Source organism: Mytilus edulis, chromosome 1 (assembly GCF_963676685.1).
Source record: "Mytilus edulis chromosome 1, xbMytEdul2.2, whole genome shotgun sequence".
Lineage (NCBI taxonomy): Eukaryota > Metazoa > Mollusca > Bivalvia > Mytilida > Mytilidae > Mytilus > Mytilus edulis.
The window spans coordinates 21,996,379-22,011,245 of record NC_092344.1 but is presented as its reverse complement, the minus strand read 5'-3'; the positions used below and the strand labels follow the sequence as shown (position 1 = coordinate 22,011,245).

Sequence of the window (14,867 nt, the reverse complement as noted above, 5' to 3'; positions counted from 1 at the left end):
TTACAAACCAACACTTGGCAACTCAAATGACACCACATATCTCATGTTTCCAAATTTCATCATCGATCAAGGACGCAAAAGTGTTTCAACCTCTTCAACACCCCCTAACTTGCTATTATATATTCCCCTAAAAGTAGGGAACAATTCATTTCATGTAAATGAATATTTATGTCATATTTTAATACCGTGACCATTTGAATTTTCAGAAAAAGAACTACAAAAAAAATGTATATATCTTTTGTATGACATCAGCATTTTGACAAACGGCATGACAGTGAATTTAGTAAAACACTTTATAAAATGCTTCTGGTGATTATGAAAGGTGTCAGTTTCTGTCACTAATAACATGGATACTGTGAAAATTACATGTTCTTATAAGATTGTAAGTTTCATCTTACATAAAAAGAGGTAATTTGATAACTTTGACAGCTGAATATCTACCTTAATGTGTATTGAAAGTAGAAAGAAATGTATTTATGAAGCTAAAGTCAAAATTTGGCATGAGACAATTATTGACTAAAAATTGCATTTTGTTGAATAATGTTTGAGTTATTCTTTAGATTAAACTTATAACCTCCAATTTTGATTTAATTTGATATATGAAGCAGTCCTTAAAGGAACACAATCCTCTCATGAAATAGTCAAACAATATCTTCTGATGGCCAACAAAGAAAACAAAGGAATAGTTTGTTAGATGTAAAGTTCCTGTTTCAAATTCATTCAATTTTTACCACAGGGACAGAATTTTTTGATAGCCTTGATTGATTGATTGATGTCTGCTTAACATCTACCATCAAGTATAACATGCTGCCATGCATCAAACATGTTTTGTAAAATAAAATAAAAATGCTTGTGATAATACTCCAGCATGTCCCTTACTTGGTAGAGAAGCAGAAAATAAATGTTTTGTTGCTTTGGTTTGACCTCTGATGACCTCCAACACAAAATGAGCACAGTACCACAAGTCCAACAAGGAGCTGTTTTCATTAACATGATTGTATGTTTTTGCTTTGTCTATTATACACTTCCATTCTGACCAATCTGCAATATGTTTCATCAAATCAAACTGTTTAACAATAGTGGTCTATTCCTTACTTTTCAAATGACTTATTACAATACATGTGTAGAATATTTAAGAGGAAATCAAGTCATATAGGATTTTAAGTATGCTTTTTTACATCACTTTGTACTTTGATGACTTGATTGATGTTCTTCTGCATGAGTTGGTCAATTTGGTCAATAATATGTTTTAATACATACTTTTTTTGGTACTGGCAAACAGTTTGAAGATGAAACTCAGAATAAACACTTGCTCATATCAATCAAATTTGATATCTTATTCATAAAACTTTCTGTCTTATCATAAAATAAATGAACACACTAATGCATCCTTAGAATTTTATTTCATTATAAGTAGTAAATGCATTATAATACTTTTTCAAACCTCATGAAATCCCAAAAATTCCAAGGATAGCAACTGGTACCAGGTGAAAATTTAAGGCAGTTAGAGGAACCAGGTGAGAGAAGAGCAGAGCACATGTTCTAATAGCAAGAAAATGTGTTCCACTTGCACTTGTTATCACATTTGCATGTTCAGTGAATCTTGAAAACTTTCTGGATTCTTGGGCTGGATCCAGCCATTTTCAAAAGAGGATTCCCAACCCATAATAAAGGAAGGGGGAGGGTATTCCAAGCGTTGATTGTCCAAAATAAAATAAAAAAGGAAAAGGGGGGTTTTAATCCCCGGATACCACCAATGGATCTGCTACTGGATCCTGTTACTTGAAGATGGTATTGATGGTAAGATGGAATAAAAGTATGGTATTCAAGCTTAAAATCATCTAACTGTGATAATGATCTGTTAATTTGTCATTGTTTCCTTTGACTGGAAATGATGTCATGGTTGAAGTATTATCTATGTTTATTTTATAGACTCATTCTGATGTAATCTCTTAGTTTTTAGCTACAATCTTTAATACGATTGACATTGGTGGGAGGTGCTGATACATATTTCTCTTATCTTCAGGATTTCACTAAAAATCATTAAGAAATTTACCTTCTTTACATCTAATGCGTCAGATTTCATGCCAAACTATCTATCCCCTTGGAATTGTTTATCTCTGATCATTATATATGTCTAGCTTGTTTTGAAATAGTTAGACAAAGTTACATACAAGAATGATAAAAAGTAAGGCCATAGTGTCCTACTTTTTCTTAGGGTTACATTTTTTTTACAAAGTAGATATGTATAAGATATCAATGAAAATATAGAATAAAACAAGAATGTGTCCCCAGTACATGGATGCCCCACTCACACTATCATTTTCTATATTCAGTGGACCATGAAATTGGGGTAAAAACTCTAATTTGGCATTAAAATTAGAAAGATCATATCATAAGGATCATGTGTACTAAGTTTCAAGTTGATTGGACTGCAACTTCATCAAAAACTACCGTGACCAAATATTTTAACCTGAAGTGGGACGAACAGACGAACGAACGAATGGACGGACGCACAGACCAGAAAACATAATGCCCCTCTACTATTGTAGGTGGGGCATAAAAAAATGCATCAAGTAAATTTTGTCCTCTTGATCTTGATTGATTGATTGATAGATTGTTGTGTTTTAATGCCACTATTAAGCACTACTTTGGGGCTATTTCCTGGCGGCCAGTTTTTATTGGTGGAGGAAGCCTGAGTGCCTGGAGAAAACCTTCGACCTTTGATAGGAAAACTGACAATCCTGGTCAATTTAGATTGAATTCGAGTGCACCTGCAGGAGCGGGGCTCAAACTCACAACCTAAGTGTTGACTGGCTAGTGATTACTGTAGTAGAACTATAAGAGAAGATAAGATAAGAATTTTATTAATTTCTTAAAAAAATTCTTAGTAGAACTATATAAACGACTTGGCCACCAAGACCCCATGCTCAGTTGATGATTGAAGGTAAAGTGAAGACCTGTTGGTGACCTTCGGCTGTTGCTTTATCTATGGTCGGGTTGTTGTCTCTTTGACACATTCCCCATTTCCATTCTCAATTTTATTTCAAAAGTATAACATTTTTGACACAGATATTCACCAATAGTTTCAAATTGCATGACCACTTTTAATATCACACAAAGTTAAAATAAAAGTTGTCCCATAGTAGTACCCTTAAGTCAAAGCTCTTGACATACAGTAATTTGACCTCTTTGTTATCGATATACAAATATATAATTTGTTGTGCTTAATCCTGCGATAAGTTTCAGTAATACCAGACTGAGTGACAACACCACTATTTTCTTTTAATCAATGTTATCTATACTTCCAGATAATATTCGCCATATTTAGTAGCAAATGTAAAGTGAGAAATACCTGGTGAATGAGCCTGATAGGATATTAATGGGTAATTAATAGCTGTGACCGGTTTCCCTTTTCAATGAACTTACTAAAAATAAAATATGATTACTCTGGTAATTCCTTATGTAGGAGGTTTAATAAGTTAGAAGAGTCAATTGAATTTTTTTCCATCTCAATTTAGATCTAATTTCCTAATGCATGTTATTTTAAGGTTTATTTGTTTGTCTAAATGTTTGCACAAGCATTGTAATTAAGATTGATATCTGAGTCACTGTCATCTGCAATCAACAGATTATGCGGGATTTCAACTTGTGCAATGTTACTGGATGCTTGAGCAGACATTTATGCAAACAAAGCAAGCAAACCAACCAAAACTTTAAACTGCATTAGGAAAATAGCTCTAAGTGGTATTGTGTTAGGATGCCAATTTCATCTGCAAGTTGTCCCTTCTGGGTCAGACCTAAGACTTTATTAATTATCTTCCTTTCTGCATCAACTTCAAGCTTACAGCATTAAGGACCCAGAGCATAGACCATTTGTCATCTTGTAGACTATTATCTTGAGAACAAGCAAGTCAAAAATGTGACTCAGCATGTCAGTCTAACTAAGCAGGGTATACACATATCTCATATAATAACAAGTTGTTATCCAGAATATGAAGGTAATAATTGGTCATTAAATACCTATCAGTCAATCAATCAATCATTCTTCCTCATTATTTCCCCCATTCTTGTCCAAAAACTACTCATTCTCAGATTACTGTTTTTAGAAGACTCAAGATTCAAATTTGATTTGTTTTGCTAATGGCTTCTTTCAAACTAATTAAAAATCAAAAACAGTTCCTATTAAAAAGAATAAGATACATTAAATGATGTAATTTCAGCTGACAGCCTAAGCTTTGTCAACTATGAATTTAAGATTTTCTGAAATTTTTAAATCTATGAGTGAGCTTTTCGATTAGAAATAACTCCAACCCTTATTGTCCACTCAAAGTTGTACTCGTGTTACATATTGGGGCAAAAAGATGATAAATGTAAACAATGATCACCCTTCTGTGACCTCATAATGAGGATAATATATTTCAACATCATCCATCTGATTGTATAAGGCTAAAAGGTGAGCTGCTATATTTTGATACTTAGATTTTTTTTAAATAATATTTTGAAAGGTTCAGATCAGTATGTGAACTGAATCTTACATTGGATAAAAAAATCATCTACATATACAGCATCTAGATATATTTCTTATCTATCTATCAACAATGCAAACAAAATATGTTTGTTTATAATTTAGTATTTAATGGGAATTGTGCTTACTGACTGAGGATAAATATACATTTTGTACACCTGGACAAAAATACTGAAAACTTTCATATATATCATTACTGTCAAAAAGTCTTTAAGTTTAGGTCACAACTTGCTGGTTTGACCTCAGTCAGTATGTTTTTATCTACTTTCCAGTGATTATATTAAATTCATATCATTGTTCTGATAAATAAAAAGTGTCTCATCAACAGGTACCTGTAGCAGAAAAATGTACATCAATTGTTTCTTAAGTCATTAATCTCAGAAACTTCAAAAGACTTTTTTCTAAGTACCGGTATCAAAACCTCATAAAAATGAAATTGTTAGCCAATTTGAATCAAAAGCCTAATTTGGCATAAATTTTGAAAACTTTACCTAATGACCATATGTACTAAGTTTCAAGCAGATATGAACATAAATCTATGGTAAACCACCTTTAACTAAAACTTTTACCAGTCTCCACAGGAAAAAAACATGCCAAATTCTCTATATATTCTATAATGCTAGTCAACAATTTGGCACTGTAGTGCATTCAACAATGAGCAAAATCTATACAGTATAGTACAAGCTATAAATGGCCCTAGTATGAGAAAATGTGAAACAGTTGAAAGAAGAGATAGTCATACTTATGCTTATAAAAATGAATGAAATAGACAGCCTCCAGTAGACAGCAAACAACCAATGAAAAACAGGAGGATGAATTGGAATATACACATAAATAATGTGTCTGGGTAAAAGTCACTGTGAAACTTGTTTCTGAGCACTCTAACCCCCTAACCTGGAACAGTGATGGAACAGCACAAACTCCTGAAACCAATTGGAAAAGGTTGGACTTGTCAGATTGGTCCTAAGTACAAAAACAACCAACAGAAAGACAAAGAGGTACTGAGTTCAAAGCCCATTTCAAAATTATCACAAAGTTCATCAATCTTATACTTATAGTGAGGTAGAAATTAAAACAGCAACCCAAAAACATAATAAAACTATGAGGTCAACTTGAGTTCAATGTATACTTCAAATGATAGACAATTGTCCATTCCTGTATTCCATGCTTAACATGTTAAGCCTCCAAAAAACTAATTAAATTTTAAATAATTCAAATAACCTAATAAGACTACCAAATTTTGGTCACCAACATTTAAAACATGGTTACAACAGGTCAATTTTCTACTAAATTCTTTTTTTAATAACCATAGAAAGGCTAAACTCATAACCATTTCACACATGTGATGTGAGGCAAAACATTTCTGTCATATTAAATATAATAGATAATGGTTAGTTTTATTGTAAACATAATTTTACTACTTTTCTGATACTTAAGATGACAAAAGCCCTGTGGCCATGTATTCATGATGTGTTATAAAATGGGTACAAACATTTCAAATATTTTAAACATCCCAGAATGTAATAACATCTGGAATGAAGAACATATTTTTCTTTAATAATTTACATTTAAAATTTCTAGATTTTTTAGCTTTTGTTTTTTATCATTGCAAAATTCAAAATAGCAGAAAAAACTAAATTAATTAACCTATTTTCTTACCTTTGTTCTAGAGAGTGAAGGTCCTGGTAATAATTTGCAATCAAAATCTTTGCCTTGCTATTCTGAAGATATATCACACATTGCATTGAGTACATTCATTATAATGACTTATAATAAATTAACCGTAAACTTGTTGTTATTAATATTTACACAAGAAAAATGGACTGTAATAATATAGTCTGACTTCTAAATAAATTAAAATATATTTTAATAGTCTGTCTGGCCTAAATTTAATCCAAAGAAAACATTATGTGTTTAACTTGTCAGATGCTATTTATGCAATGGTACGTATAATACAGTAAGGTCAACTCTTTTCATAACACTGTAGTCAACTGCAATTAAATGTGCATTAAAAAAAGTGTCTAATGTGTTTTTGTATTGCGAGATTAATGATGTCATATCATGCAGGTGCCAAAGTCAGACTGTAAAATTAGGAAAGGGCACAAGAAATCATCACAGCAGTCAACATTCATACTCTTGAAGTGTGTCAAAAGTAAGAAAAAAGTGCATCAGTGAAAGAAAATATAAAACCAATACAATCCTTCATTAAACTATTTTTTTATATCAGATTCTGAAACATGATGAATGCCATTAAAGGAGAAAGAACTGCATCCATTCCCATAATGCATCTTAAAAGTTCTGGACAAAAAAGACAAAACACAACATAGAAACCAAAGACCAAGTAACATGAACTCCACAGAAAAACATGGTGATCTCTACTGCTCTGGAAGAGTCAGCAGATCCTGCTCCTCATGTGACACACTTCTTAAGTTTTGTTTGGCTTTGATTTTCTCTATCTTTAGTTTTCTGAATATTCTATGTGGACTACCTAGTATTGTGTTATTCATCTTTTTTTCTCTATTTTGGAAGTTGTGTGTTTTTTCTTTTGTAATTTTTTAATTGCCCTTCCTATCTTTTTTTTGTCTCATAGAAGAGGAGAATCTTTCTCAATAAGAAAATAGGACCTCATTTAAATTGTCCTACTGAATTTGGCAGTGGGGTGGGATGACCTTATCAATATCAATAAATGTTATTATGTTTACAAATGGGTCTTGAATTTCTCAAATTAGTGGTCCTAATGGTACCTGAATAAGGTTTGACCAAATTAGTGTCAGGCATAAAAATGTTAAACTTTTTAATTGAAAATCACAAATTTTTTAAACTTAAGTGAATTGTGTACAGATAGCTGACACTTAATATTATTTACTGAATCAGCAAGTTCATGAATACTGACATTAAATTAAAGGTTTAAGTAACACTAAATCTATTTTGATGAACTACTATAATTTTATCTCTATAAAAACACCACAAAGTAATTGAAAGAACATTAAATGAGATATAAACAAACTGAATAGGGTTGTTAGATTTCAGACCATGACTGACAAAGACTCCTCAAAAACATGTGAAACTTTAATCTAAAAGTTCAATCATCCTATACTGGAGCTTCAAAGATCAAATTTTACACTCCAGTTTTGTTCTGTTTACTATTTAATGTAAATTTTTACTATAAAAGACCTCATATATCACTGAAAACTCTTTACAAACTGTCCAGGGTTCATTATACTGAAATTTAAGCCATGTATACAAAAGGGTTGACCAATGAAATATTAACATATTTTGATTACTTGATATCAAACAATAAGGGTGTAGGTAACAGATGACCTATTCATAACCTTATATGACAAATTATCTTATACATTGTATTCTTTGGATTATAACAGAATGCATTTAGACAGGACACTTATCACTACATTGTACATTGTAGTCTTTGGATTATAACAGAATCCATTTAGACAGGACACTTGTCACTACATTGTACATTGTATTCTTTGGATTATAACAGAATCCATTTAGACAGGACACTTGTCACTACATTGCACATTGTAGTCTTTGGATTATAACAGAATCCATTTAGACAGGACACTTGTCACTACATTGTACATTGTATTCTTTGGATTATAACAGAATCCATTTAGACAGGACACTTGTCACTACATTGTACATTGTAGTCTTTGGATTATAACAGAATCCATTTAGACAGGACACTTGTCACTACATTGTACATTGTATTCTTTGGATTATAACAGAATCCATTTAGACAGGACACTTGTCACTACATTGTACATTGTAGTCTTTGGATTATAACAGAATCCATTTAGACAGGACACTTGTCACTACATTGTACATTGTATTCTTTGGATTATAACAGAATCCATTTAGACAGGACACTTGTCACTACATTGTACATTGTAGTCTTTGGATTATAACAGAATCCATTTAGACAGGACACTTGTCACTACATTGTACATTGTAGTCTTTGGATTATAACAGAATCCATTTAGACAGGACACTTGTCACTACATTGTACATTGTAGTCTTTGGATTATAACAGAATCCATTTAGACAGGACACTTGTCACTACATTGCACATTGTAGTCTTTGGATTATAACAGAATCCATTTAGACAGGACACTTGTCACTACATTGTACATTGTAGTCTTTGGATTATAACAGAATCCATTTAGACAGGACACTTGTCACTACATTGTACATTGTAGTCTTTGGATTATAACAGAATCCATTTAGACAGGACACTTGTCACTACATTGTACATTGTATTCTTTGGATTATAACAGAATCCATTTAGACAGGACACTTGTCACTACATTGTACATTGTAGTCTTTGGATTATAACAGAATGCATTTAGACAGGACACTTGTCACTACATTGCACATTGTAGTCTTTGGATTATAACAGAATCCATTTAGACAGGACACTTGTCACTACATTGTACATTGTATTCTTTGGATTATAACAGAATCCATTTAGACAGGACACTTGTCACTACATTGTACATTGTATTCTTTGGATTATAACAGAATCCATTTAGACAGGACACTTGTCACTACATTGTACATTGTATTCTTTGGATTATAACAGAATCCATTTAGACAGGACACTTGTCACTACATTGTACATTGTAGTCTTTGGATTATAACAGAATCCATTTAGACAGGACACTTGTCACTACATTGTACATTGTATTCTTTGGATTATAACAGAATCCATTTAGACAGGACACTTGTCACTACATTGTACATTGTAGTCTTTGGATTATAACAGAATCCATTTAGACAGGACACTTGTCACTACATTGTACATTGTAGTCTTTGGATTATAACAGAATCCATTTAGACAGGACACTTGTCACTACATTGTACATTGTAGTCTTTGGATTATAACAGAATCCATTTAGACAGGACACTTGTCACTACATTGCACATTGTAGTCTTTGGATTATAACAGAATCCATTTAGACAGGACACTTGTCACTACATTGTACATTGTAGTCTTTGGATTATAACAGAATCCATTTAGACAGGACACTTGTCACTACATTGTACATTGTAGTCTTTGGATTATAACAGAATCCATTTAGACAGGACACTTGTCACTACATTGTACATTGTATTCTTTGGATTATAACAGAATCCATTTAGACAGGACACTTGTCACTACATTGTACATTGTAGTCTTTGGATTATAACAGAATGCATTTAGACAGGACACTTGTCACTACATTGTACATTGTAGTCTTTGGATTATAACAGAATCCATTTAGACAGGACACTTGTCACTACATTGTACATTGTAGTCTTTGGATTATAACAGAATCCATTTAGACAGGACACTTGTCACTACATTGCACATTGTAGTCTTTGTACAATAAAGTCACAGAATGCATTCAAATGGGATACTTGTGAACTTGTCTCCACATTTAAAACATTTGTACTCTTTGTACAGTATACTATAAAGTCACATTATACATTCATTTGGGACACTTGTGAAGTTGTGGCTATATTATGAAGTAGTGAAGTTACCTTCCAACATTCACATTGATCTCTTGAGTTTCACAGTCTGCACGGTTAGCCACTAGTCCGATGCCCCAGACTAGTAAAATTTCATTCGGACTAGTAAGTTTTTGCTAAACTTTGTTTGGACAAAGAAGAAAAATGTCAGAATATTGGTCTTTGGACTAGTAGTTGAAAAAGTTTTTGGTGCAGAATGGTTTCATTTTCATAATTATTATTAGATATACAAGTCAGGAGCTAGTAATTAAGTGGTTGTTATTTTTGTTGTTTCTAATTTTTGTTTTTCTTTTATTGATTTTGTTTGTTTGTTCTAATGTTGTGAAGTAACATTACTGTCACAGGTTAGGCGGAGGGTTTGGCAACAATGGCCACATTCTGTATGTGTCTGTCCGAAGTCTGGAGTACAGTTCTACTACTATATTTGGAAGAAATATAGCTATTCATAAAATATTATATCGATAGGCAACATTGGAAGTTAGCTTCATTCCATACGTAGCCTGTGCTATCATCTTAATTTTAAATGGTAATTGTACAAGTTAAACAGAAACAAGAATTGCAAGGCTGAATTCTGTCAGAATAGTAGGGTCCAGGGCCATATGGACACTATTACCAACCCTCCTCCCCATGGGCATGAGTGCAGTGGACAATAACACTCTGATATTTAAAATTGAACTTAATCTACAAAAAATATTCGATTATTGTATTGTATATTAAATCATTTTCTAATAATTTCTTTATCATACATTAATAATTTTTTTAAGCTTTGTTCATATACAACTTTAATGTTTCTAATTAAGTCCAAGTAAATAATGCAGACCAAATTTGCCACATAAGAAATTGTTTTTCGCTTCAACCAAGATTTTATCTATATTTCAATCACCATGATCACTTATCTATGTAATTAATAATTTATAAAAAAAGATTTTTAGCACTATAGATAAATGTTTTAGTTAATATAGTAAAGGTTCTCATTAATGACCAAGCTGTAAAAGATAAATTAATTATTTCTATCTACAGATTTTTCATTACATGACATTATACTAAAGGTTAGAATAACATGCAAACCTTAGAAAAAAACCAAATATCAATCAAATCTCAGCAAATTTTCTATATCAGTAGGTAGAAACTCCCTATGTAATGTACCATCAATGTATAGGGGAAAGAAATTACAAATCAGTGTTTTACCTTTCAATTTTGAAATATGTGGAGACCAAGTATATTTTGGACTAGTTATCACAGATTTCTAAGGGGAATAACTCCAGTAAAAATAGTTTATTCAATAGCTGATTGTCACAGACAAGACCTTGTTGATATGAAGGTTTCATAAACTTCAGACAAGAAATAAAGCTGTGATGGTGCTTACTATGATTTTTTTTATATAAATCTCATAACAAGGGGGCACGATTCCTGTCAAAATATTTAGTCTTGACTTTTCAGTAGAAGAAATCAGCCCTGTTATAAAACTTTCAAATAAATTTCATAAAAAATGTAGGGTTGACAGCAATTTTTTTATAGAATTTATATCTCCAAGGAACTTTACTCCTGAAAAAATAATTGATCAGCACTGATTTTTTACACAACACATTTTATCAACAGTCCAGAAGTATATTAAATTCTTTTCATTTTCTATTTGTAGTACATTTGTACATAACAAAACTTATGAGTCAACAATTTATTGCTCATTTGTGTAGTGTTGTGCAGTTGTAATGCTATCTGTAGCTATAAGGTATGGTGTTTTATGATCATTTATGGCTTAGCTACCATATATAATTCATATTGACAGCATAAAGTTTCTACCATAAAATTTAGTTTAATGAACCATAGATATTACATCTATGAATGAACTATACCAAGGTTTATGTTATGTCAGTACTTATGAAGCATATATATTGGGAAAATAGGAGCACAGCTAACTTTATTTAGATGCCTGAAGGATGGATATGTACACTTGACTAATGAAAAGCTGACCTACTCATGCAACTTTGATCCTTTTTTATCGAAGTTAGTCCATCTTCATTACAACTGACAAATGCTAATGATGAGGATAGATCAATTGTTGTTTAATATCCAGTGACAAAGATAACACATATATATCAGGACTAAAACATGTTTAGGTAATTTGAATATGATTCACAAGGATAAAAATCTGAAGGAAGACATGACACTCTATCCAGGTTACAAAATCCTGACTTAAATTTTAGAGTGCACCAGTCTTAGGTCTTATAAACTAGAGGCTCTAAAGAGCCTGTGTCGCTCACCTTGGTCTATGTGAATATTAAAGGAAGCAGATGGATTCATGACAAAATTGTGTTTTGGTGATGGTGATGTGTTTGTACATCTTACTTTACTGAACATTCTTGCTGCTTAAAATTATCTCTATCTATAATGAACTTGGCCCATTAGTTTCAGTGGAAAATGTTAGTAAAAATTTACAAATTTTATGAAAATTGTTAAAAATTGACTATTAAGAACAATAACTCCTAAGGGGGTCAATTGACCATTTCGGTCATGTTGACTTATTTGTAAATCTTACTTTGCTGAACATTATTGTTGTTTACAGTTTATCTCTATCAATATTAATATTCAAGATAATGACCAAAAACAGCAAAATTTCCTTAAAACTAACAATTCAGGGTCAGCAACCCAACAACGGGTTGTCCATTTCATCTAAAAATTTCAGAGCAGATAAATGTTGACCTGATAAACAATTTTACCCCATGTCAGATTTGCTTTAAATGCTTTCGGTTTTGAGTTATAAGCCGAAAACTGCATTTTACCCCATGTTCTATTTTTAGCCATGGCCGCCATCTTGGTTGGATGGCCGGGTCACAGGACACATTTTTCAAACTACTAACCCAAAAGATGATTGTGGCCAAGTTTGGATTAATTTGGCCTAGTAGTTTCAGAGGAGAAGATTTTTGTAAAAGATTACTAAGATTTACGAAAAATGGTTAAAAATTGACTATAAAGGGCAATAACTCCTAAAGGGGTCAACTGACCATTTCAGTCATGTTGACTTATTTGTAAATCTTACTTTGGTGAACATTATTCCTGTTTATAGTTTATCTCTATCTATAATAATATTCAAGATAATAACCAAAAAGAGCAAAATTTCCTTAAAATTACTAATTCAGGGCCAGCAACCCAATAACGGGTTGTCTGATTCATCTGAAAATTTCAGGGCAGATAGATCTTGAACTGATAAACAATTTTATCCCCTGTCAGATTTGCTCTAAATGCTTTGGGTTTTGAGTTATAAGCCAAAAACTGCATTTTACCCCCATGTTCTATTTTTAGCCATGGCAGCCATCTTGTTTTGATGGACGGGTCACCAGACACATTTTTCAAACTACTAACCCAAAAGATGATTGTGGCCAAGTTTGGATTAATTTGGCCTAGTAGTTTCAGAGGAGAAGATTTTTGTAAAATATTACTAAGATTTACGAAAAATGGTTAAAAATTGACTATAAAGGGCAATAACTCCTAAAGGGGTCAACTGACCATTTCAGTCATGTTGACTTATTTGTAAATCTTACTTTGGTGAACATTATTGCTGTTTATAGTTTATCTCTATCTATAATAATATTCAAGATAATAACCAAAAAGAGCAAAATTTCCTTAAAATTACTAATTCAGGGCCAGCAACCAAACAACGGGTTGTCCGATTCATCTGAAAATTTCAGGGCAGATAGATCTTGAACTGATAAACAATTTTATCCCCTGTCAGATTTGCTCTAAATGCTTTGGGTTTTGAGTTATAAGCCAAAAACTGCATTTTACCCCATGTTCTATTTTTAGCCATGGCGGCCATCTTGGTTTGATGGACGGGTCACCGGACACATTTTTCAAACTACTAACCCAAAAGATGATTGTGGCCAAGTTTGGATTAATTTGGCCTAGTAGTTTCAGAGGAGAAGATTTTTGTAAAATATAACTAAGATTTACGAAAAATGGTTAAAAATTGACTATAAAGGGCAATAACTCCTAAAGGGGTCAACTGACCATTTCAGGCATGTTGACTTATTTGTAAATCTTACTTTGCTGAACATTATTGCTGTTTACTGTTTATCTCTATCTATAATAATATTCAAGATAATAACCAAAAACAGCAAAATTTCCTTAAAATTACTAATTCAGGGGCAGCAACCCAACAACGGGTTATTCGATTCATCTGAAAATTTCAGGGCAGATAGATCTTCACCTGTGTAACAATTCTACCCCATGTCAGATTTGCTCTAAATGCTTTGGTTTTTGAGTTATAAGCCAAAAACTGCATTTTACCCCTATGTTCTATTTTTAGCCATGGCGGCCATCTTAGATGGTTGGCCGGGTCACCGGACACATTTTTTAAACTAGATACCCCAATGATGATTGTGGCCAAGTTTGGTTAAATTTGGCCCAGTAGTTTCAGAGGAGAAGATTTTTGTAAAAGTTAACGACGACGACGGACACTGGACGACGGACGACGCCGGACGCCGGACGCCAAGTGATGAGAAAAGCTCACTTGGCCTTTTAGGCCAGGTGAGCTAAAAAGAAGATGTGGTATGATTGCCAATGAGACAACTCTCTACAAGAGACCAAAATGACACAAAAATTAACAACTATAGGTCACCGTATGGCCTTCAACAATGAGCAAAACCAATACCGCATAGTCAGTTATAAAAGGCCTTGAAGTGACTCATCAATGCTGTATGTCTAAAGGAGAAGTAAAAAATACCAATATCAAAGACTCTGGTTTGACTGGCTGGGTTACAAACCCACATCCTTCCTTCACTTAAGGCAATTGTACATGCCATAACCTCAGACC

General features: G+C 32.6%; 1 protein-coding gene across 1 annotated transcript in view; it reads right to left on the bottom strand.

Moving 5' to 3' along the window:
- Positions 1 to 14,867, bottom strand: part of LOC139527952 (dystroglycan 1-like) — an 87,769-nt gene that overhangs the window by 53,126 nt on the left and 19,776 nt on the right. Inside the window, exon 6 of the mRNA XM_071323695.1 lies at positions 6,188 to 6,249. The gene's annotated coding sequence lies outside the window, so the exon portion shown is untranslated. The remainder of the gene's footprint in view (positions 1 to 6,187; positions 6,250 to 14,867) is intronic.